Source organism: Papaver somniferum, unplaced genomic scaffold (genome assembly GCF_003573695.1).
Source record: "Papaver somniferum cultivar HN1 unplaced genomic scaffold, ASM357369v1 unplaced-scaffold_132, whole genome shotgun sequence".
Taxonomy (NCBI): domain Eukaryota; kingdom Viridiplantae; phylum Streptophyta; class Magnoliopsida; order Ranunculales; family Papaveraceae; genus Papaver; species Papaver somniferum.
Genome location: NW_020622381.1, coordinates 13295111 through 13319528, shown reverse-complemented (window position 1 = coordinate 13319528; position 24418 = coordinate 13295111). Strand labels below are relative to the sequence as shown.

General features: G+C 36.3%; 1 long non-coding RNA gene across 2 annotated transcripts; it reads right to left on the bottom strand.

Moving 5' to 3' along the window:
- Nucleotides 1-5628: 5628 nt before the first annotated feature.
- LOC113332665 lies at nt 5629-6645 on the bottom strand. 2 transcript variants are annotated; one of them, XR_003351642.1, is made up of 3 exons: nt 6289-6645; nt 6075-6212; nt 5629-5774 (listed from the first exon to the last, which is right to left on the bottom strand). It is a non-coding gene; the product is annotated as an uncharacterized LOC113332665 (long non-coding RNA). The 2 variants fall into 2 exon arrangements; XR_003351643.1 differs by lacking the exon at nt 5629-5774 and having other exon boundaries at nt 5790-6212; nt 6289-6343; nt 6445-6645.
- Nucleotides 6646-24418: the final 17773 nt, after the last annotated feature.

Genomic DNA, 24418 nt, shown 5'->3' with positions numbered 1-24418 from the left:
ATCAACGACTGTCCCTGAGGGTATTATGTTCTTCGTGTTCTTCCTTGCACCAGCAGCAAGCTTTTCTCCTGCGTGGCTTTCTTTCGATTCTTCTCGGCTCCTAAACTCTCCCAAAGACTCTCCCCCACTCTTCTAAACTCTTTAGCCTTGTATTTATAGTGTTTTAGAACAAAAATATCCGACCATAACACCGTATAATCTCCCATTAATCCCGTCATTGCTCGCTGCCCATATTTAACAATAATTTCCATTTTTGGCTTCTACACACGTAAACTTTGATCCTGCACGCTCTAGTTAACCTTCCCCACGCCTCCTAAGTCATCGAACTCCTCCAAAACACTCCATGCATGGCGAACACACAATCAAACTCGTGTTACAGGACACGCTGCTCTGTTTTGAGCTCGTGACTCAAATCAGGATTTCCAGCCAATTCCGATCAAATCCGATGCCCACAATGTGTTCCCTATCCCATATCACAACTTCCCACCAAATTTCAGCGATTGAATCACACTAAAACACCTTCATTTTCTCGATCACAAATCTGCCAGTTTTGAATATATTTTTCCCGCCAAAAAGCTGTTTTTGAATTTAAAGAGAAGATGGATGCCCCTTAACCAGATCTTGGGTGCGAATAGCAATTGGGTGGAAAATAGTAATTTTTGGGTAGAAATAATAATTTTTATGGGTTCCTCCGGGACATTTCTGGGATGCTTCCGGTGCATTTCTGGGGTGCCTACGATACATTTCTCCGGGGTGTAAAACACTGCTTTTTGAGCCCATTTCGCCGCAAGGGCTTATTTCTCTAAAAATTTCTACAAAGACATAAAAGAACACAATAAATACAAAATTGAGCACTAACAATACATACAATAGAGACATATTAGACACATAAATGCGTCTATCAAGGTTCCCCTTATATAGACGTTCAAAGCACAAGTTGCTTTACGTTTAAACTAAGATAACTTTGGAACCAAGCAAACAATATTCACCGTTAGATGAATTTTTGAAATGTGATTGACATATCAAGATATACACTCTGGTTAGGATGAACTGTAACCGAACCGTGTACAAAGACATTGTTCATAAACATCTTAATCATTTTCATATAACACTTAAGACTTTAAGTTTGAGTCACACCTATACGATATAATGTGACCAATCATGTCTATATAGTGTTCTTAGAGATTTATTCAAATGCTAATTATCTCACAGAAATAATTTTATGTGCATCTGAAAATATCAACAGGGCAAGTACGTGTACCAGGTACGTGTACTTTTCCTTGTTCGTGAATATATTTTTCATGTTACATGTATCGGGTATGTGTACCCTTAAGAAGAATATGAGTTCCGAAACTTACAGAACTTTTTCGGTTTGTGTACCGGGTATGGATACTACACCGATTTCCAAACCAATAGTTCTTTTTCGGTAAGCATACTAGGTATGCGTATCATTCCAGGTTCACGAGTTCACATACTTTTTGTGGTATGGATACCAGTATGCGCACCACTAAGTCACTGTCGACATATAGCTACGCCGGTACGTGTACTGCAGATCCAGACTTATAACAGTTTTCCCTGTTTGTGAAACTGGTATGCATACTGTCATGTATCCAGATTTACAGTAGTTCTATATTTCTCTTTAAATCAACGCGAAACATTCCCAAATAACATCAATGACACATATCATTGTTTCAGGCTATTTTGGAATGATATTCTTGAATCACGATTTAGATTATGAACAATAAATTGTTCTTAACTGAAATTCATCAAGTATGAACAAATGTTCATTAAGCTTAGTCATATATATTTCGAGAACTAATTACCAAGATAAACTTTACCCGAAATTCTTGATATGCTTACGATAGTCTAATTGGTCATGCGACAACGTCTCATAGATAAAAGGATGAATATACTTTGAGAAATAGGTGGTTCAGTCTTCACTTATCTTTTGTTGAAGAAATTATCCAAAGGCTTCGGTTGATCTTCGATTTCAAACGGTAGAACGCGGTGATGTCCGATTCTCAACTACATACTTCTATCCTAATCCGAGACTTAACTAATTGTAGACTAGAAATCAAGATATAGTTTTGACAACTAAATTTGACAACAAGCTTGAGATAGCAATACTTGTGAGTTTGGCCGAGCAATGCTCTAACAATAATCATAGCAAAACATAAGAAAATACTCTAGAAGTTTACATGAGATAATTTCTTACTAACAACGAAAACAAAACAAAAAATTTAGCCGCCTCTTGTATTTAAGCGCTTAACAACACAATGAACTTATATTTCGAAGCTATCAAATTTCACAATCATTTATGTATATTTCTGTAACAATAAATCTGATGGTTTGAAAGTGTATTTGGACGCACAACTACATTAGTAGTTATGAAATCATATTCCGAAACACTTTGCTCGCATTTTTACGGGTATTTTAGATCATTCATTTGTAGTCATAGGCGCTACAAATTACGCATTTCTGTGCTTGTTATTAATGTTTGGAGCATAGTAATGGTAAATGGACGGTTAACTTAAAAGTTTCCATATGTATATCTAAATTTATGATTTTACTTTTTTATCGCAACCTTAGTTTTATTCGGTTATAAAATAGTTTTTTTCTTCCCAGGCTGATAGATACCATGTACTAGAGAAGATATATACCAACATACTAATCATTTATTACTGATCAGGTTATAAATGAAATGGATTAATGCACAATTATTTTTGATTCATTGACCTCATAGGTTCTAGAGCATCTCAAATGCAAAGAGTCAGGGTCTTAAAGTAGCATGACACATAGAATTTAAGACCTTTTCTAACCAATTTTTATCTCCAATGTAAGGATGAAGGTCATAAAAAAAAGATCACATGGCTAAGTTGGGGTAAAGAAAAAAGTCTGGATTAGACTTGTTTTATGATCTTGGGTATTAAGTCCACATGATCTCCTGTCTCTAAGTTTTATATAAAAAACAAATGACATGGCTAAGTGGGGGTAAAGAAGAAAGTCTATATTAGACTTGTTTTATGACCTTGGACCTTAAGTCCACATGATCTTCTGTCTCTAAATTTAAATGAAAAGTGTTAAATAAGAAATGAAATTTAAGTAGAGAGTTTATCTTTTTCTTGTTACGTAGTAAATGACCCATACCTCAAAAGTGTAGGTATGACCTTCACATGGGATGATCTTGGCCCCTACCATTAGAGATGCTCTTAACTAATCCCATTTTTTTCTCTTACCCTTCCGGATTCATAATGGTGCAATTTGGTTTGGAGTTTTCTTTTTGAAGCATGATTTGGTTTGGAATTGTTGAGTTTCGAATTATTGTTTTGACTCGGTTACTTAAGGGGCAGTCATACTTAAGCGCGTAGGTAGGTGGACATTTCCAACAATAACGCTTTTGTTGAAAACAATACACGTGCTTTGGCATAATCGCATGCTGTTTAAATGCGGTGCCCGGTGCGGAGATCAAATTTTGTCGGTGTTTGTTGTTCGCACGATAGAGAAACTTCATCAAAGAATTTCTCGCGTTAATATTTGCAGTTGCCTATCCGTATCAACGCAAGTTTTTTGGCGAACAAAAGTAGAACTGGCATATACTTACCGTGATCTATATTTTTACCGGAACAAATGAGAAAAATTCCAGTAGTAAAACATTATACCACTTTGCAAAAATCAGCTGTAAAAAATTATCATTATACCACTTTGCAAAAACTAACATGGAACATAGAAAATCATTCCTCTTACTTAATTAAGAATCACGATTGCCGATTATAGAAGAAAAAGGGGATTATATAATGATTGATGATGAAGATATACACGCCAACGGTATATTGTTTCCAAGAATCCAACTACGAGGTTGGCAAATTAGAGATAAACTCTTTTAGAAACCCTTTGGAGGGTTGAGCCATCTAGTCTAGACTTTAAAAAGGGAGTCAAGAGTTCTTAATCTAATTTTTTTCTTTTTTTGGAGCATCTAATTATTTCAATTGTATAATTATTATTTGTCAAGAGATAATAATCCTTGGAGATGATCAAAGAGGTAGGTTGACATTTTGGATAGGTAAGGATGTTTGGACTTTATTATCACAACAGATTAGATTCTTCTTATAATCAATTTGATTGCTTCACATAAATATCAACTAAAAAGTTTCAAAAAATAGTATAATTCAATTTTAAAAATTTCAACATTAATTTTCATATTTCATACTATTTGATTTCTTGAAAGATCAGAGGATGGTTGGAGAGCTTTGTCTTTGTTGAGATTTCACCAATTTCAACCTTTCTAATGATACATTACAGCCAATAGCTCTACCGCGTGAAATTGCAATCTCAAACCCTACCACGTGGCACTACCCATGCGTAAACTACATTATTAAAGTAATTAATTACATAATCAGGGGATCAATCAAGCATCAGCATTTTGGACTGTGAATATTCAGAAAATCAATAACCCATATTGCTACACGGAAGCTTGTTTGTCTTTTAGTAATCTTTACGCGACACCAAAGAGACACATCTCCTTTTAACAGAAAACGACTTCACTAATTAAACCCTAAAGCATATTAAACCGGGTTCAACAAATTAACAACTTATTGATTAAACCTAAACCGGGTTCAACAACTATTGGCAGCTGTTACTGAAAATGTGTCAACAGTTGAACGCTAATGGCAGTAAGTGGCTTACATTTTTATTTTTTTTGAAGCAATAAGTGGCTTACATGTAGATCAGCCACTTCTAACCCATACTAATCCATCGGATGATGTAATCGAATTCTTGAGTTTCTTTCTCGGAAGACATTATACATATTTTTTGTTATATTTACTTGATGACATACATTCCCATACGCAAAAAAAGACACTGTTTGGAAATGTGGATGAAGTCTTTGCATTGACAATACTTGGATTTAATTAACTAAAGTATATTTGCTGTATGTACGGTATCTGTCCGTATTCTTCCCTCATCCAGTTTCTGCGAAATACTTCGACCTTAAGAAAAACGCTTCAAGCATAAACTAATCAGATGCCAAGATTGATATTTGTATTACCCACGTTTTTTCGACAAAAGTAAGGATTTCAATTCGCATTTGACAACCAAAACCGGCCTAATGAACTAACTTTATCTATTACTAGTTGACAACTGCTTTGCATGTTATTAAATTGAGGAGGAATTAAATTAGAGCATGACTTCATGAGTGATGTCTTACCTCATCACCTATTTCTCAAGCCAAAAGGGATTAAATTACTGAAAGATACAAACAAAATACATATCGAGTTGGATTAAAAGTTGAAAACAATACAAAATATGGTCCAAGTTTTGGAACATAAGTGCTAAGTAGTATGATAAGTATTTAGGACTTTCGATGTTTTTAATCAGCAAGCGGCGGCCAACAAGTAGATAAGGTTGAGGAAGGTCCGTTATGCCTATACTCCTTTTTAGTTGGGGATCTACTCATTACAGTCATATAGTTATTTGATGGGCTTTTTAATAAAGTAACCATCTTTTTGAACCATATTTAAGAAACTGGCCGTTTTTTTGAATCTTTATATAAACTGGCCGATATTGACAGTTTCCATCCCGTTTTTTTTCAAAAAACGGATTTAGGTAATTAACTGGCTATGTGGCAGTTAACCTGCTAGGTAAAAGACGACTTAACCCTCGTCTGAGTTCGTAACCAAACCAGTATCGAGTCAACTCGGTGACTCATTGCAACGGTCGGATTTGTAACGGTTGGATTTGTAACGGTCAGATTCAGCTTCATTCATATAAATTAGGCCCTGCAGAGAAGAACCATAGTATTTGTCATACTCAACAGATCAAAAAAATAAAAATAAATAAGACATGAGCCAAAATGAAGTAAACTCTCCAGGCAGCAGTAGCAGCAGCAAGGTAAGATTAAGATTAAAACAACCCCTAATTTCATGTTCTATCTGTGCACAGGGAATTCATGATCCAAAGGTATGTCCTTGGATTTATTCCAGGTGCAAATAAATACCATGTAATGGTATAAGGCAACTATTGTGTTCAAAAGCAAAAGAAACAAACGAAAAAATGTTTTTGAAGTGTTCAATTCCAACCTGTCAGTACTTTGAATGGTTTGACGATGCCATCGATCCTGTCAAATGCAAGATGGTGAAATTACCAGTAGAGAATGGTTGTTACGCTTGCGGAGAATCTGGTCATTGCTTCAAAAACTGCCCACTGCAAAATCAAACCTGCAACAAAGATCACTGCAAATCAAAGATGGAGATGAAATTTTGCAAGAATGAACACAACAAGAACATGGCATACCTCACTTGTACAGATTGTGACGGTTTTAAATGGGTCTCAGATGAAGTCTTCATTGCTGCAAAAAACAGAATTATGCATTCAAGTTTACAACTTAATGCTATATGTAAGGAACTCAACAATCTGAAAATGTAACCTGCAAATGTACTAATAAACAACCTGCCACTTTTGATTCAGCATTAATTCAAGTCTACAAAAGAAAAAAATATTGTCTTCTTAAACACAAAAAATCAGAAAACGGATCTCAAATCATTTCTTCTTAGCCTTTCCATTTCCCCTTCCCTTTCCTTGTTTTATATTCTGAGATACAGATCCAATGCCAAAGAAGTTCTGATAAAGGTTATTTATTGTAGAGGGTGGAGTAGAGATGGTGCTATAGATGGCAGACTCATAGGTGTTGTGGAAGCTGGAGTAGAAGATGGTGTTGCCAAAGGCTGACTGCCAGGCCCTGTAAAACATTCACTTTTGATTTTTTATTTTTAATAGTTATTTAAATAAGATTAAACGGTTAAGATTTTATCACATAAGATATTTTAAGGGTTAAATACTATACTATCTAGTTAATTAGGTATGGGGTCCTATATTTTCTTGAAAAGAAGAGGGTACCTAAATACACCACAATCTTTTTATTTCAACCTATAAGTCCGATACCACGTGTGATCGTCTATGGACAAAGTCGAGACAATACGACAACTTGATATTCACTTGACAATAGTTACGGTACAAGACCTATTGTCTATAGGATCAAAGTCAAGTGATTAGGATTAACGTACAAGTGTATTTATTTTTAATTATAATAAAACAATTATATTTGGGGAAAGCAAAAGTAAATCACACAACAAGATTTTGTTAACAAGGAAACCGCAAATCCAGAAAAACCCCGGGACCTAGTCCAGTTTTGAATTCTTTTAGAATTAAGCCGCTACAAAAAGTACAATGCCAACTTCGTACAGTTGAGACCAAGTAATCTACCCCTAGTTACTTAGTTCCTTCAGTATCCCTGCGTCTATGACCTACTAGTCACACACGCGAATCCCAAGACAAAAAATCAATCTTGAGTTGCTCTACTGATGTGAAGTCTTAAGCACTCAACTCCTTTTCATTGTTTCCTAACACTAAATGAACAAAGATGTTTGGTATCTGCTCCAATAATCTTTTAGAAAAAGATATGTTGAGTTATGACAAAGGCTCTTCTGTTTAATTTAATAAACTCCTTTGTTGGGTAAAATCAATCTGAATCGGTAACTTAGATTCAGATATTAAAAAATACCACCAAATGATAGTTGTCGATCTAAAGGACTTTATGATTAGAAAAATCTAATCTAAGTCGGATCCCAGCAGATCAAGATGTATGCACAAATCACGAGATACAAAAATAAATAAGAGAAAATCTTTTTGTCTTCAAATCTTCAATTGCCTTCTTAAATAACCTGCACAACACATACTTGAATCCTCTTATGATCAATCACGAACATAACGGAGTCTGTTAGAGAACTGCTTGGTCGAACTCGCAAGCGTTGTTACCTCAAGCTTGTTTTCAAGTTTAGTTGGCAAAACTATACGTCTTGATTTCTAGTCTACTAATATCTATGTCTCGGATTAGGATATAATGCGTAGTTGAGCTTTAGACTTCACGACATTCATCGATTGAAGACGAAGAACTATTAAGGGGATCTTGTGGAACTTCATCAACAAAAGGTATGTGAAGACTTGCACTCATCTATTACTCAAAAGTCTATTTCTATTCTAACTTCTATTGAGACAAAAGTCGTATAACTATATAGACTTTATATTATACACATTTGATATTTCGAGTTGAGTTTAACTCGCTTACATATTTCTCAAAATATGTGTTGGTAAGCTTTCGCTTTAACCAAGTTCATCTTTATTCTTGACGAAAGTAAAAAGATGATCATGTGAAAATCGTCTGGTAACATCTTACATGATTTTTGTGGGACAGTCATTTGATGTAGACTCGGAATGTTTCGTATTGATCTATTGATCACTTGAAAATTGTTTTGAAGGTAATAGTTTGTGTGAGACAACTATTCCCGTCTTCCAAGAATTTTTCAATTATTAAGATGGAGTTTAGAAAAATTAACCATGATTGGATATAATACAGTATGTGTACTTGTATGCTAACTGTTGCAGGTTATTCCAAGTCTGGGAACCATAGTATGCATACACGTATGCATACTGGTTGGTTAACTGAAAGTCCGGGAACTTAGTATGCATACCCGTGTGCGTACTGGCTGAATAGTTCAAGTCCGGGAATTCAACTGAGTTTGGTGGTGTACAATAGTATGCGTACCCGTTCGCATACTGGCGAACCCAGACCAAGTCTGGAACTCTAAGTATGCGTACCCGTTTGCATACTTGAGTGGGTTAAGGTCTAAAATCGGTTTGTTCATGAACAAATACATGCTCGGTCGGACTCGCAAGCGTCGCTATATCAAGATTGTTTGTCATGTCTATTGCCAAAACTATAAGTCTTGATTTCTAGTCTACTAATAGCTAAGTCTCGGACTAGGATAGAAAGTGTAGTTGAGCTCTAGACTCCACGGCGTTCATCATGCAAAGACGAATAACTACTCAAGGAATTGGTGGAACTTCATCGACAAAAAGGTATGTGGAGAGTTGAACTTCACTCAAAAGTCTATTGTATCTCCTATCTTGAGACAAAAAGTCGTATTTCTATATAGACTATGATTATACACATGTACTATTTCGAGTTGAGTTTATCTCGCTTATATATTTCTCGAAATATGTGTTGATAAGCTTTCGCTTTGGTCAAGTTCATCTTTACTAGTGAGGAAAGTCATATTAGTTTCAATTACTTGAAAATCGCTTTGACGAAAAATAGTTTGTGAACATCAACTATATAACGTCATCTAAGAATGTTTCAATGATTGAAATGAGATTTTTGATGTTTTTTCAAAAGTTGTTGTAGATTGTGGTAAAAGGGGTTCTTTTCGAACTTGTGAAGGTAACTTTTTTTTTTTTAGATTTAATAAAAATAAAGCAAATTAATTTTCAAAGAGTGATGTCAAGATTTAAAATGGACTAAGGCTCCGGATTCACTATTACTTCAAGTTGATTGGTTACAAAAATATTTCATAATTATTATCTAGCTCTTTTTCCATTAAATCACTTATTAATGTATAAGGTGTCCAAATATTAAATTGTAATCCTTAAGCATGATTTATCAAAGAATTAATTCTACGCATAAAACATCAAACCGATTCACAGCTAATTAAGAAAACCATTTTTATCTCTTTTTTTTATTGATCCAAGTGAATTAAATAAAATAAATAATTAAGAAATTATAAAAAGAATTTACCAATCAAACATGAGTGAATAGCTCCTCCGTCGCCTCAGTCACCAGGTATTTTAGCCGCTCATCATGTTGGAAAACCTCTCAAAATATTTCGTTGATGCTCAAAAGTGTTTTACAATGAAGAGAAAGACAAAAAAATGATATAAAACAGGATTCTGCGACCCACAGATGGCGTCCAGAGTCAACGACAAAGCTGAAGTGCTGTTGTCGTTGGGAAACTACGACCCACAGAAGGCAGTCGATGTCACTGTTGATAAACGACTGTCCCTGTGAGTATTATGTTCTTCGTGTTCTTCCTTGCACCAGCAGCAAGCTTCTCTTCTCTGTGTGATTTTCTTTTGATTCTCTCGACTCCTAAACTTTCCCCAAGACTCCCCAAACCTTCCAAATGACAGATACTTGTATTTATAGTGTTTTGGAGCAAGAAATCCGACCATTGATTGCGTATATTTTCTCTTTAATTCGATTATTCTTTGCTGCCCAAAAATGAGAATATTTACCATTTATAGAATTTCCACACGTTAACTCGCTCCCAAAACGCTCCAAATTAGTTTCTTCATGCCTCAGAAGCTTTCCCGCACCTCCACATCACTCCATGCACAACACAAACACACTTGAGCTCGTGTTCAGTGTGTGTTGCTCTGTTTTGAGTTTGGTGAATCGAACCGAGAATTCCAGCCTAAATTGATCAATTCTGACACCCATATTGTGTTCCTTAAGCTATATCACATCTTCCTACCAAGTTTGAGCCATTGAATCGCACCACAACACCTTCATTTTGTCGATTGAAATTCTGCCAGTTGATGAACCAATTTTTCCGCCAATTTTATTTTTTCAAATCGTGAAGAAGGTGTCCCCTTAGCAAACAGTGGTGTCCCCTTAGTAATTAGGTTACCCCTTCTCCAAAAGCGAGAGTCCGAATAACACTTGTCCTCCGGGTGCCAAAATCAACTTTTCGAGCCGAATTTTCCAAAAATGTTTATTTCCTAAAAATACATAAAAATACAATATTAGTACAAAAATAGAGTTCCACCAATACGGACATTGAGGACAAATTAGACACAAAAATGTGTCTATCAATTTTAGAATACATAATTATGGTTGGATATAAACATTGTGAGACAACTCATATGTGTGTAAGTCCAATATCCTTGAACCAAAGTATGCGTACTTTGCTGCTCGGGATAACCAGAACTAAAGTCCGCGTACCAGTACGCGCACTGCCGGAAGTTCACATCCCGTGAATTTCTGTTGGAGTTTGTGAACTGAAAACAAACTTAGTCCGGGTACTTAAGTCCGCGTACCATTATGCGTACTTAAGTAGGTTATTTTCTAAAAACAGTTTAATTCGTGAACTAAGACATTTATATATTAAGGAATGCAATCTTTGCAAACCGTGGCTATAATGTTCATGAATCGATTCGAGTGAATCAAAACTGCTTTTGTTTCGATTGTATCTTGTATACTTCTATGAGATCTAAGCAATTGAACAACTCTCTAACTAGTTCATTTGAGTCATTTGAACTAGTTTTGGTAAAGAAGAATAAGGTTGATATTAAAGTGCTCATATGGCTAACCTATGGTTAACTACCATTGAACCAACAACTTGTACACGTTTAGGTACGGTTACTCAAACCTAAATGAAGTTACATTTCATGTGTGTATAACAATCTAAGTTCGATCTAATGTTCGAAAGATATTAGCTTGAATCTAATCAGGTTTTCATCCAACGATGAATATTGAATGCTTTGTTACCAAGGTAACTTAGATTGCAAACCCTGATTTGAAGACTATATAAAGGAGAACTTTAATAACCGGGAAACCTAATACCCACACATCCTGTCTGATACTAGTTGTAAGCTAGAGTGGATTCTCCTTTAACCTTAGGTTTCTATCGAGATCCCGTAGGTTAACGACTTAAAGACTTCACTGGGATTGTGAAGCCAGACCCAACTATCTTCTATATAGTTGTGTGATCTGATCTTGTTGTTTCTATCGTATTTGAGTACAATCGTAAGGATTGGATTGACATTAATTTTCCCGATAGGCAAGATAGAAAAGTAGTCACAGACTCTTCGTCTCATTGTTTGTGATTCCACAATATCTTGTTTCGCTAGTCGATTAATATTATTGTGAGGTGATTGATATTTCTAGGTTGTTCTTCGGGAATATAGTCTGGTATATCAATTGGTTCATGTTCACCTTGATTTATCAAAAGACGGAACAATACTCGTATTTCTGTGGGAGACAAATTTATCTATTCATGTAGACTTTTCTGTGTGATACAGATTTGTTTATTAAAGTCTTCGACTTTGGGTCGTAGCAACTCTTAGTTATGGGTGAGATCATCTAAGGGAATCAAGTGCGTAGTATCCTGCTAGGATCAGAGACATATGGAGTGCAATTGTACCTTGGATCAGTGTGAGATTGATTGGGTTTCAACTACAGTCCAGACCAAAGTTAGTTTGTAATAGGCTAGTGTCTGTAGCGGCTTAGTACAGTGTGTGTTCAATCTGGATTAGGTCCTGGGGTTTTTCTGCATTTGCGGTTTCCTCGTTAACAAAACTTCTGGTGTCTGTGTTATTTCTTTTCCGCATTATATTTTGTTATATAATTGAAATATCACAGGTTGTGCATTGAATCGATCAATTGGGAAATACAACCTTTGGTTATTGATTGAAATTGATTGATCATTGAACATTGGTATTTGGTACCGTTCAAGTAATTTCTCTTGTATTCAATTAAACTCGCATATTTCTATTTGCTTGAGTAAGTGTTAGAGCATAGCTCGGTCGACCTCGCATGCGTTGCTATCTCAAGCATGTTTGTCAATGTTAGTGATCAAAACTATGAGTCTTGATTTCTAGCATACATAGCTAAGTCTCGGACTAGGATAGAAAAGTGTAGTTGAGCTCAAGGACTTCATGCCGATTCATCATATAACGACGAAGATCTATACAAGGAACTGTGGATATTCATCAACAAAAAGGTATGTGGATACTTGAACTTATCTATCACTCAAAAGTCTATCTATTCTATCTCCTAATTCTTATGAGACAAACGTCGTATGCTATATAGACTAGATCATACACATTTGACATTTCGAGCTGAGCATTCATTACTTATCTTTTATCTCGAAATCGTGTGTTGGTAAAGAGTTTCGCTTTGATCAAGTTTATCTTCACCTAGTGACGAAAGTCATGAAAAGTTTCAATCACTTTGAGAATTGCTCTGACGTGAATAGGTCTGTGAATAACGACTACATAGCGTCCTCTGAGAATGTCTGAATGATTGAAATGAGAGTTTAGATTACATAACCATGTATTCCTTGAACCTAAGTTTTCGAACTTTGTTGATCAAGAGAAATCGGGAGGATTGTGGAATTGGCTTGCCAAGTCCCAAACTGTCGGAAGTTCTCGGCCAAGAATTTCTGCTGGATTTTCCAAAACTCATTTGTGTGCTAAGTCCGCGAACCCAGTCCGCGAACTGGCAGAAGTTCTCTTTCCCAGAATTTCTGCTGAGTTTGGAAAACTCAACCGATTAACTTAAGTCCGCGAACTTGTTTGTGAACTTAAGAGGTTATGATCTAAAGATGTGCTCTGAACATGAAACATTAAATTACTAAGGAATGTTTTATGCAAACCGTGGCTATAATGTTCATGAGCCGATTCAATCGAATCGAATCATCTTTATTTCAATTGTGTCTTGTGTAGTTACATAAGATCTCATAGCAATTGAACAACTCTATAACTAGTTCATTTGAGTCAATTGAACTAGTTATGGTGAAGAAGAACAAGGTTAATATGAAATGCCTGTATGGTTAACCTTTTGGGTTACTATGTTGAACCAACATACACGTACACGTTTGGGAATGGTTTTCACAAACCCAGTAAACGTATACCCAAGTGTGTGTGACAAGCTAAGTTTTTGATCTAACGGTTGAGAAATATTAGCTTGAATCTAAATCAGGTTTTCATCTAACAGTGAATATGGATTGCTTTGTACCTAAGGCAAACCCTGATTTGAAGGCTATATAAAGGAGACATCTAGCATTGTGCAAAACTAATCCCCACACGTCTGTGTGCTACTAGTGCGCCCGCTAGAGTCGATATCCATTAACCTTTGATTTTCTTCTCTAAATCAGGTTAACGACTTAAATACTTCATTGGGATTGTGAAAACGGACAGATACTACTTTTATCGTAGTTGTGTGATCTGATCTTGCATCTTCTATCGTACGAGTACAATCGATTGATTGTCTTGAGATCGTGAGAGTTGTCCGATAGGCAAGATAAGGAAGTCACAAACATCTTCGTCTCACTGTTTGTGATTCCTCGACAAACCTCCTGTGTAGTCAGGAAGGATTGTAGAGAGGTGATTCATTATCTAGGATGTTCTTCGGGAATATAAGACCGGATTATCAATTGGTTCATGTTCACCTTGATTTTTTATCTTAAGACGGAACAAAACCTAGGGTTTATCTGTGGGAGACAAATTTATCCTTTGATAGACTTTTCTGTGTGAGACAGATCTGTTTATTATCAAGTCTGTGATTTTGGGTTGCAGCAACTCTTGGTTGTGGGTGGGATCAACTAAGGGAATCAAGTGCGTAGTATCCTGCTGGGATCAGAGGCGTAGGATTATAATTGTACCTTGGATCGGTGGGAGACTGATTGGGGTTCAACTGTAGTCCACTCCGAAGTTAGCTTGGAGTAGGCTAGTGTCTGTAGAGGATTAATACAGTGTGTATTCAATCTGGACTAGGTCCCGGGGTTTTTCTGCATTTTCGGTTTCCTCTTTAACAAAACTTCTGGTGTCTGTGTTATTTCTTTTCCGCATTATATTTTTTATATAATTGAAATAATACAGGTTGTGCGTTAAAGATCATCAATTGGAAATCCAACCTTTGGTTGTTGATTGATATTGATTGATCCTTGGACATTGGTCTTTGGTGCGTCCAAGTTATCTCTCTTTGATAAAGACTCGCAGATTTCCATTTGCTTGAGTAAAGATCAAATCGAGAGATTGAGATATAAACTCTTTGATATATCTTTTTATTGATTGAGTCTAACTATCTAGTTGATTCTCATAAAAAAGTATATTGGAGTTTGTCCATACAGATTGCTAAGCGAAATATTGGGGGGTGTTGTTGGACCCCCGCTTTTTCAATTGGTATCAGAGCATGCAAACACGTTAAAGACCTTATAAGTTTGTGTTTGTAGCGATCTGATTATGGACGAGTCTATCTCTAATAACGTACCAGTTCATAAATTACCAGATGATTCTAAAAGCTTGGATTCACCTGAGAGAACTGTCACATCTAAGTCAGTATCTAAACATTCTCTTGATGTAAAAACTGTTGATTGGGAAACTCTCCTAGAAGAACAGTTGGATGAACTTTCTGATGAAGGTGATTCAGATATTGATAGAGATGTTGATGAGGAAGTCTCAGAGTATGTTAAGTTTTTGGATTCATGGAAAATAAAGAAGATTACAACTTCTCATGTCTCACCTCTTCTGATTCCTCTCTGTCGAGAAACAAAAAATTGAGAAGATGTTACGCAGGTGTTTATTTTTCGAATCGTTCTTGCGAATCGATCCTCAAGGATTCTGAGGAAAACCTACGTATGAAGTCACTTGAATGTGATAATCTTTATCAAAATTAATTTTTGTTGGAAGAGAAACTTGCAGAATCTGAAGCAAGGTTTAACTCTTAACAAATTAGTTTTGATGACAGAGAAAGTGTTTGTCTCGCTCGAGAAAAACGCCTTGAGGCTGATTTAGCTGCTGCTCTTGATAAAATCAAGATGTTGGAAGATGACTTGAAAAAGTTCAATACTAGTTCAAGCAAATTAACCACTATGCTAGGAGCAAGTAAAAATCATCGTGATACACGAGGATTGGGCTATAAGGGAATAGATGCTCCAAGTATTAGCAAAGAGTTAAAATTTATCAAGGCTAATGATTCTTCTCAACAAAAGGTTTCCACTGATGGAAAAAGTGAAATACCTTCACTTGCAGTTAAGGTTCAAAAGAGCAAAGTTTATCAACCTCCAAAGACAGCACACATGGATCAAGGTAAGAACATTCCTTATGTTTTCCACTGTTGCGGAAATAAAGGTCACCTGGAAGGAGATGTCGTTTCCGTATAAGGAATGAGAAACTTCATGATGTTCTTGTTTGGGCATCACAAGAAGTTGTGAAACCAAGATCATACGTTAAGACTGATCCTCTTAACGTTACAGGTTGTAATTGTCCAACCTTTAGGCAAGGGAATCAGTGCAATGATAAACCTAGATTTTCCTATAAACGTCGTACGAATCCTTTTCATAATCGTAATGGTTATCAAAAGGATAACTTCGTAAAAACGAAGACAAGATCCGATGCTCCCAACTGGAGAAAGACTAACTTGCAAAAGAATAGTCAATCCAATTCTCTTCCGAGAATTCTAGAAGAGAGTAATGGGAAGAAGGTTCCAATTGTTCCTAAACGCACTCATAAGTGGATACCAAAGAAAGTCGATGATGTTTTGAGTGTGAAAAGGAATGATCTCCCAGAAAATTCCATGACTATGGAGAAGGCAATATCCATGATGTTGGAACTTAACAAGTTTTTTGGAAAAATGGAATTGGATGTGAAAGGTTTTAAAAGCGATATCTTTCATGATAATCCAAAGGTCACTTGTGGTGAGCAAGACATTGTTCACCCCAACACAACTTGATTGTGTTGTAAGTGCATCCTTACCAAGGAATGCCCTGTTATGTATACGGTGAGGGAAGCACGAGAATTGAGGCACACAGATTATGTTCGGTAAGGCGTTAAAATTCGACTGGATTCATCTAAAAAGGTATGTCTATAAACTTGAGCAAGATTTGTGCTTTTATTTTCTTAGAGAACTTATAATGATTCACGTACCTTTCTTATCGTTCTTTTCTACCTAACTTGATATGTGTTTAAGGTTCTTAAATGTTTAGGTTTGAAAACATGAGTTCGGGATGTTTGGACTTCATGGTACACATACCAAGTATGCATGACATCATTTAAAACCAAAATCCAGGGGTTTAAGTTCGCGGACTTGAAAAATTCGTTTGCAAACCCGTATGCATACTTGATGTCGATATTCGGTAAACTTGTGTTGGCCGTATCTTCTTCGTCCGAACTCGAAATGAACTCATTATTTTTGCATTCTATTCCTCTTTGAATTCTCTTGAAAATGGAGATGATAATTATTTATTTTGGATGAGTTAATATCGGTATTTGTCTTGTCTCTTGTTTTGAGTGTCTTTCTCCGTTTCATCGCACTTGTTCCAATTCTCTTGGACTTGGGCAGTTGGATTCTTGAAGTACTACTCTTCTAAGCTCATTTGTAGCTTTAAAAAGAATGTTTTTGGAGAATCACAAAGAAGGAAGTTCAAGAATGGGCTGTAGTACGCATTGCTGTGGGATTCTTGAATGTTCACAATCATTTTATGTGAACGATGGTGCATAGTAGTTAATAACTTTGTATGTTCTTCTTTGAAAATATTTTTATACGCCTTTGGTAGCTATTCGTAGTATAAATCCGGGCGAAAAAGATTGATTCTACTCTCTAAGGACAAATCATCTTATATGTGCATTACGAGTTTGTCTTGATGCCTAGGAAACTTCTTATGAGAATTTATTCTTGTTTTTGAGAAGGATTACTAGAGTTTGGAATAGAAATTATTGTGATTACACATAGCTATGGCCAACATTTTCATCTTCATGTTTTTAGGTTTATTGGTTTTAAATTCTAAAAATATTTGGAGGATGATGTTATTGAAGTATTAATCGTTATGATTTTGTGATATTGCAATTTGATTTTGGGATATGTATTGTTTGCGTCCGTGAACTTGAAGGTCCCATATGCTGTCAAAAGTAAAGTCGTTCATGAATTGGTATTCGTATTAATGAAAGGACGAATGGGATTTTGACAATTACAAAAGTTATGCCTATGCAGTCATGTATTTGATGGAAAATAAGATAAAATATTTTGTTTGACAAGGATAAATTCTATTATGTCGTTATGATGGAAAATAGAATAGATCCTTGTATTTTATCCACGGTATTGGTCTTCATTGATCCATTTTATTATGTTTTACCGTGAAGGCTCCATTGTGTGTCTTATGTTGATCACGATACAACTAAGTCGATTTTTCTTATTGGCTTTGTTGGTTGTTCCATAAGATGCTACATGTTGAACATTATGAACTAAATTAATCATTGGTTGGTTATTTAGTTATTTGCTCCGAAAGTCTTCTATTGTCGAGCAAATCCTTTGACAATTAAATTGATTACTTTTGTGATTAGTTTGGTTGTTTGTATTCCAATTAGATTAATTATAAGTTCTCTTGTAATTAGTCTAGTTGAGTTTTCATATATTCCACAAGTTCTTGTGTTGAGTATATGAACGGCTACACTAATCATGTTCTATTGGTTGATGTAGTCGTATATTCCGTAAGGTTTTTCCTTATGTTGAGTATGTGAACAATTAAGTTAGTCGTCTCCGTATGATTACCTTAGTCGTAGCTCCGTAAGTTTACTTATGTTGAGCACCTTCAATTAAATTGATCACTTTTGTAGTTTGATTTAGTTGCGTATTCCAATTAAATAAATCTTGGGTTTTCTTGTGATTAATTTGGTTGAGTTTTGGATATTGAAAATCATTTCTATGGTTTTTTGGTGTCCAATTTAAAAATCCTTCTTTTCTTTCGAAACTAAGGTCGCTCTTGTTGTTCTTTCGGGAATGACATCAAATGGGAGAGAGTTCTTTTAAACTTGAGCTTAATGGTAATATCTTGCGGGGTGTGCGGCTGTGAAATTTTATAGGGGTTATCTTGTATCTTAAAACTCCTTGATGAATGCATTTAGCTTCGGATTTATGATTGCATCTAAATTAAGTTGGTATGTATTTTTCTTTTAGTCTATGAAGTGTCTCTTGTGGAAATTTCATTATGATCCCGTTCTTGTACCTTTGCCAATTTTATTGACAAAAAGGAGGAGAAATAATGTAGTTCACACTACAAATACATATGGTTTTCGGATCATTGTGTAAGGGGGAGTGGTTTCCATGATCGAGATGGAGTATTGACTAAGGGGGAGTGATACATATCACCACAGTATTATTGTTAAAGTCGTGATACAATTGGACTTTGATATTACATAATAATACTATGACACTGTATAATAATGATTGAGAATCTCGATTTCTCTCATTGTTATAGCTACGGATCTTCAACAACGGTGATGCTAAACTTACAACCTTTGGGATAATTGGAGTACTTGGAAGGACGAATATTTCAGGGAACGTTGAAGATTAGACTACAGAATAGGAGCCACTAAAGTTTATATTTTTTGTATTCCATATATATTAATAGTTTTGTCACTAAAATTGACAAAGGAGGAGATTGTTAGAGCATAGATCGGTCGACCTCGCATGCGTTGCTATCTCAAGCATGTTTGTCAATGTTAGTGATCAAAACTATGAGTCTTGATTTCTAGCCTACATAGCTAAGTCTCGGACTAGGATAGAAAAGTGTAGTTGAGCTCAAGGACTTCATGGAAATTCATCATACAACGACGAAGATCTATACAAGGAACCGTGGAACTTCATCAACAAAAAGGTATGTGGAGACTTGAACTTATCTATCACTCAAAAGTCTATCTATTTTATCTTCTACTTCTTATGAGACAAAAGTCGTATGCTATATAGACTAGATCATACACATTTGACATTTCGATCTGAGCACTCATTGCTTATCTTTTATCTCGAAATCGTGTGTTGGTAAAGCGTTTCACTTTGATCAAGTTTATCTTCACCTAGTGACGAAAGTCATGAAAAGTTTCAATCACTTTGAGAATTGCTCTGACGTGAATCAGTCTGTGAATAGCGGCTACATAGCGTCCTCTGAGAATGTTTGAATGATTGAAATGATAGTTTAGATTACATAACCATGTACTCTTTGAACCGAAGTTTTCTAACTTTGTTGATCAAAAGAAATCGGGAGGATTGTGGAATTGGCTTGCCAAGTCCGCGAACCCAGTCTGCGAACTGTTGGAAGTTCTCGACCAAGAATTTCTGCTGGATTTTCCAAAACTCGTTTGTGTGCTAACTCCGCGAATTCAGTCCACGAACCCAGTCCGCGAACTGGCGGAAGTTCTCTTTCCGAGAATTTCTGCTGAGTTTGGAGAACTCAACTGATTAATTTAAGTCTGCGAACTTGTTTGTGAACTTAAGAGGTTATGATCTAAAGATGTGCTCTAAACATGAAACATTAAATTACTAAGGAATGCTTTATGCAAACGGTGGCTATAATGTTCATGAGCTGATTCAATAGAATCGAATCATCTTTATTTCAATTGTGTCTTGTGTAGTTACATAAGATCTCATAGCAATTGAACAACTCTTTAACTAGTTCATTTGAGTCAATTGAACTAGTTATGGTGAAGAAGAACAAGGTTAATATGAAATGCTCATATGGTTAACCTTTTGGGATACTATGTTGAACCAACATACACGTACACCTTTGGGCATGGTTTTCACAAACCCAGTAAACGTCTACCCAAGTGTGTGTGACAAGCTAATTTTTCGATCTAACGGTTGAGAAATATTAGCTTGAATCTAAATCAAGTTTTCATCTAACGATGAATATGGATTGCTTTGTACCTAAGGCAAAACCCTGATTTGAAGGTTATATAAAGGAAACATCTAGCATTGTGCAAAACTAATCCCCACACCTCTGTGTGCTACTAGTGCGCCCACCAGAGTCGATCTCCATTAACTTTTGATTTTATTCTCTAAAATCAGGTTAACGACTTAAAGACTTCATTGGGATTGTGAAGCCAGACCGATACTACTTTTATCGTAGTTGTGTGATCTGATCTTGCATCTTCTATCGTACGAGTACAATCGATTGATTGGCTTGAGATCGTGAGAGTTCTCCGATAGGCAAGATAAAGAAGTCACGAACATCTTCGTCTCACTGTTTGTGATTCCTCGACAAACCGCCTGTGTAGTCAGGAAGGATTGTAGAGAGGTGATTGATTAATCTAGGTTGTTCTTCGGGAATATAAGACCGGATTATCAATTGGTTCATGTTCACCTTGATTTTATATCTTAAGATGGAACAAAACCTAGGGTTTATCCGTGGGAGACAGATTTATCCTTTGATAGACTTTTCTGTGTGAGACAGATCTGTTTATTATCAAGTCTGTGATTTTGGGTTGCAACAACTCTTGGTTGTGGGTGAGATCAGCTAAAGAAATCAAGTGCGTAGTATCCTGCTGGGATCAGAGGCGTAAGAGTACAACTGTACCTTGGATCGGTGGGAGACTGATTGGGGTTCAAATATAGTCTAGTCCGAAGTTAGATTGGAGTAGGCTAGTGTCTGTAGCGGCTTAATACAGTGTGTATTCAATATGGACTAGGTCCCGGGGTTTTTCTGCATTTGCGGTTTCCTCGTTAACAAAACTTCTGGTGTCTGTGTTATTTCTTTTCCGTATTATATTTTTTATATAATTGAAATAATACAGGTTGTGTGTTAAAGATCATCAATTGGAAATCCAACCTTTGGTTGTTGATTGATATGGATTGATCCTTGGACATTGGTCTTTGGTACCGTCCAAGTTATCTCTCTTTGATAAAGACTCGCAGATTTCCATTTGCTTGAGTAAAGATCAAATCGAGAGATTGAGATATAAACTCTTTGATATATCTTTTTATTGATTGAGTCTAACTGTCTAATTGATTCTCATAAAAAGTATATTGGAGTTTGTCCATACATATTGTTAAGCGAAATATTGGGTGGTGTTGTTAGACCCCGCTTTTTCAGTAAGTATTGAATTTAGAAATTGAGAAATAACTCTTTGATATACTTTTTATTAAGATTGAGTCCGACTGTCTAGTTGATTCTCTTAAAAGTATATTGGATTTTGTCCATACGGATTGCTAAGCGAAATATTGGGTGTGGTTGTTAGACCCCCGCTTTTTCAATAATGTTCATGAATTGATTCGTGTGAATCAAAATCGATTTTGCTTCAATTGTGTCTTGTATACTTCTATGAGAATATAAACAATTGAACAACTCCATAACTAGTTTCATTCGAATCATTTGAACTAGTTGTGATTAAGATGAACAAGGTTGATATGAAAGTTTCCATATGGCTAACTTCAACTAACTAATGTTGAACCAACTATGTGCACACGTTTGGGTATGGTTACTCATACCTAAATGAAGTCACATTTTTTTGTGTATAACAAGTTGTAGATGGTGGATTTTCGACAAAGGCTAAAATCGTAAAACCATAATTGTACATATTTCTGATCCAACAATCAGATGAGTATTGAGGCTCATGTCTCCCATTGAAGCATGAAAGTTCATACCGCAAGAACCTCTGACTGAGAATACCGTCTCTCAGAGATATGTAGATGTGTAGTCTCTCAGTTGAGGCAACGACATATCTCATAAATACTGAGCAATTTCAGTAAATATTTCTATATAGTATCGAACGATTGGACGGCTCCTAGACAGCTTTCCTGCTAGTATAAAGCAATAACGTCTTCAGGATGTAACAATGTTTTCCCTGACTACATAAAAGAAATATGTCGCTTCAACAGGCTCATATTACTCGACTCTCAGATGATTAATGCTCCTAGACAGCATGCCTGCTAGTATAGAGCCATCAATTAATTATCTCTAATCCTTAAATTCACTAACTGAGTATTCGGAAATATTCTACGTTCTTCATAATATTTCATTACTTCAATTCGTGGTTCTTCCCAGCAGAATTCCATGGGTTAGTGATAAATATTCAACGTACGGGCATCTGAGCCGCTATCTAGTAAGCCCTGACCAAAATGGTGTAAGTGTATTCAGCAATAATGCACTAACGAGCACTTAAATGCACGAACGACATTCAAAAATACGAAGGAACGATTAACCTATACAAAATAGGAAGAAAAATAATAATAATAAAATATTAAGCTAAGGCGCCAGGGGACTGGGCCCACTGGCCGGCCAGTCATGCCGCGTGATAGGCGTCTAAAACACCTAATTTTATATCTAGTATTTATGCTTTCTTTGCTATTGTCTTTGTGAATTGTGTCTCTTATGTGTGTTTTTGAGTTATTTAGGTGCTTTGAAATCATTTGGAGTAAAAGAAGAAGAAAACGTCCATTGGGAAGGAAAGAACAATAAGATCAATTCACAGACGGACGAAACTTGGAGCCAGCTAAGGTTATGCAGCAAAGGAGGCGAGAAATGAACTATCAGTTCTCCACAACTGACAGTTGAGCAAGAAAGAAAACATGCAGTCAGTTATGTGGAACTGACAGGCCAAATGGTCACTTGGTGGCCCATATCAAATCACTGGGTGTCTTGAATGATTTTTATCATTACAACCCTGAAATCGTGAAGTGGATATTCTCATTACATTCCACCTGAAATTCAGAGAAGTGGCTGCGCAGTGGAGAGTTTTCTTTGGGGTTTGTTGCTGTTGAAGATTAGGTTTTGTTGAGATCAAGAAGGAGATGAAATTGAGACAGTGGTCGAAGTCTGGATCGAGAAAAGAGAGAAGAACTCGAAGCTTGCTATTGCCATCGATTTCTGCTGCTGCTTAATAGGGAAATTCAGATTTATTGAGGGTTTGTTCTGGATTCGAATTGAAGCCGAGATTTGAGAGGATTCAAGGACATGGGTTTGAAGCAGATTCGCAGTAGGAAGGGAAGAATTGCTACTCGAGTTCAAGAAGTTAGGGTTGCTGATAACGATTGATTAGTGGGGTGGACGAATTTGAGAAGATCTGAAGAAGAAAAGATGAAAAAGAAGATGGGTTTTGACTGAATTAACTGATGGTGAAAGCTTCGATTCGAGACAAGGAGGAAACTTGGTGGAATCTGATGTATCTGGTGATGAAATGGGTTGTCAACAGAGCTGACTGAGGCTGCAGAGAAGGTGAACTGAATTTTAGTAGATGTATGTGTTAAAAGAACAAGAGAAGCTGAATGGGTGTTGCAATGATGGTGAAGATACATGAGCTTGAAGTTGTTTCAGGTGACACTGACTTGTGAAGATGGTAGACTAGTGGTGCTGTGTAGCTGCGGATAGACAGCAGCTGGGAATGGAGTATATGAGGCTGCAGCTGCAACGGTTGAATGCTAGATGTATGTTAGGAACGATGCAGATCAGTAGAAGTGGCTCAAGGTGGTGGTACAAGTTTTATTAACTGCAGTCAAGCAGAGCTGTTGCTGTTGCTTTGAGTTGTGATGCAGAGAAGCTACAACAAGGGTCAGAGAATGTTCATTTAGATGTATGTTAGGGATTCAGTTGAGATAGAATGAGCTGATGCTGTACACGGGAGTCGCAGTTGTGGTTTGTGGATGAATTGAGGTCCGGCAGAGTCATAAGAAATCGGCTTTGCAGAATGTTGCATTACAGGATTGGAGTTGTGAGCTGGGAACTCAGGTTTATTCTTCAGCTGGCGAAATTGGATGTGAAGCAACCCTGTTGCAGCTGTTGAAGTTGTGGTGATGATTGTGTGAGATGGAACTGGAAGAAATGTTGGTTAATGTTTGAAGCAGAAACTGAGTTGGAGCTGATTGGCAGTGGTGTTGCAGTGCATAGCTGAGCAGATGGTGATGGTATGGCTTTGAAGACTAGAAGAATGCAGGTGCAAGTACAATTGCAATTAGGAGATGGAATTTGTGGTAACGCCGAGAACTGATGTTGTTGGTGGTTTGCAGTCTGAGCAAAGAACAGGTGAATGAGCTGAACTGAATCAA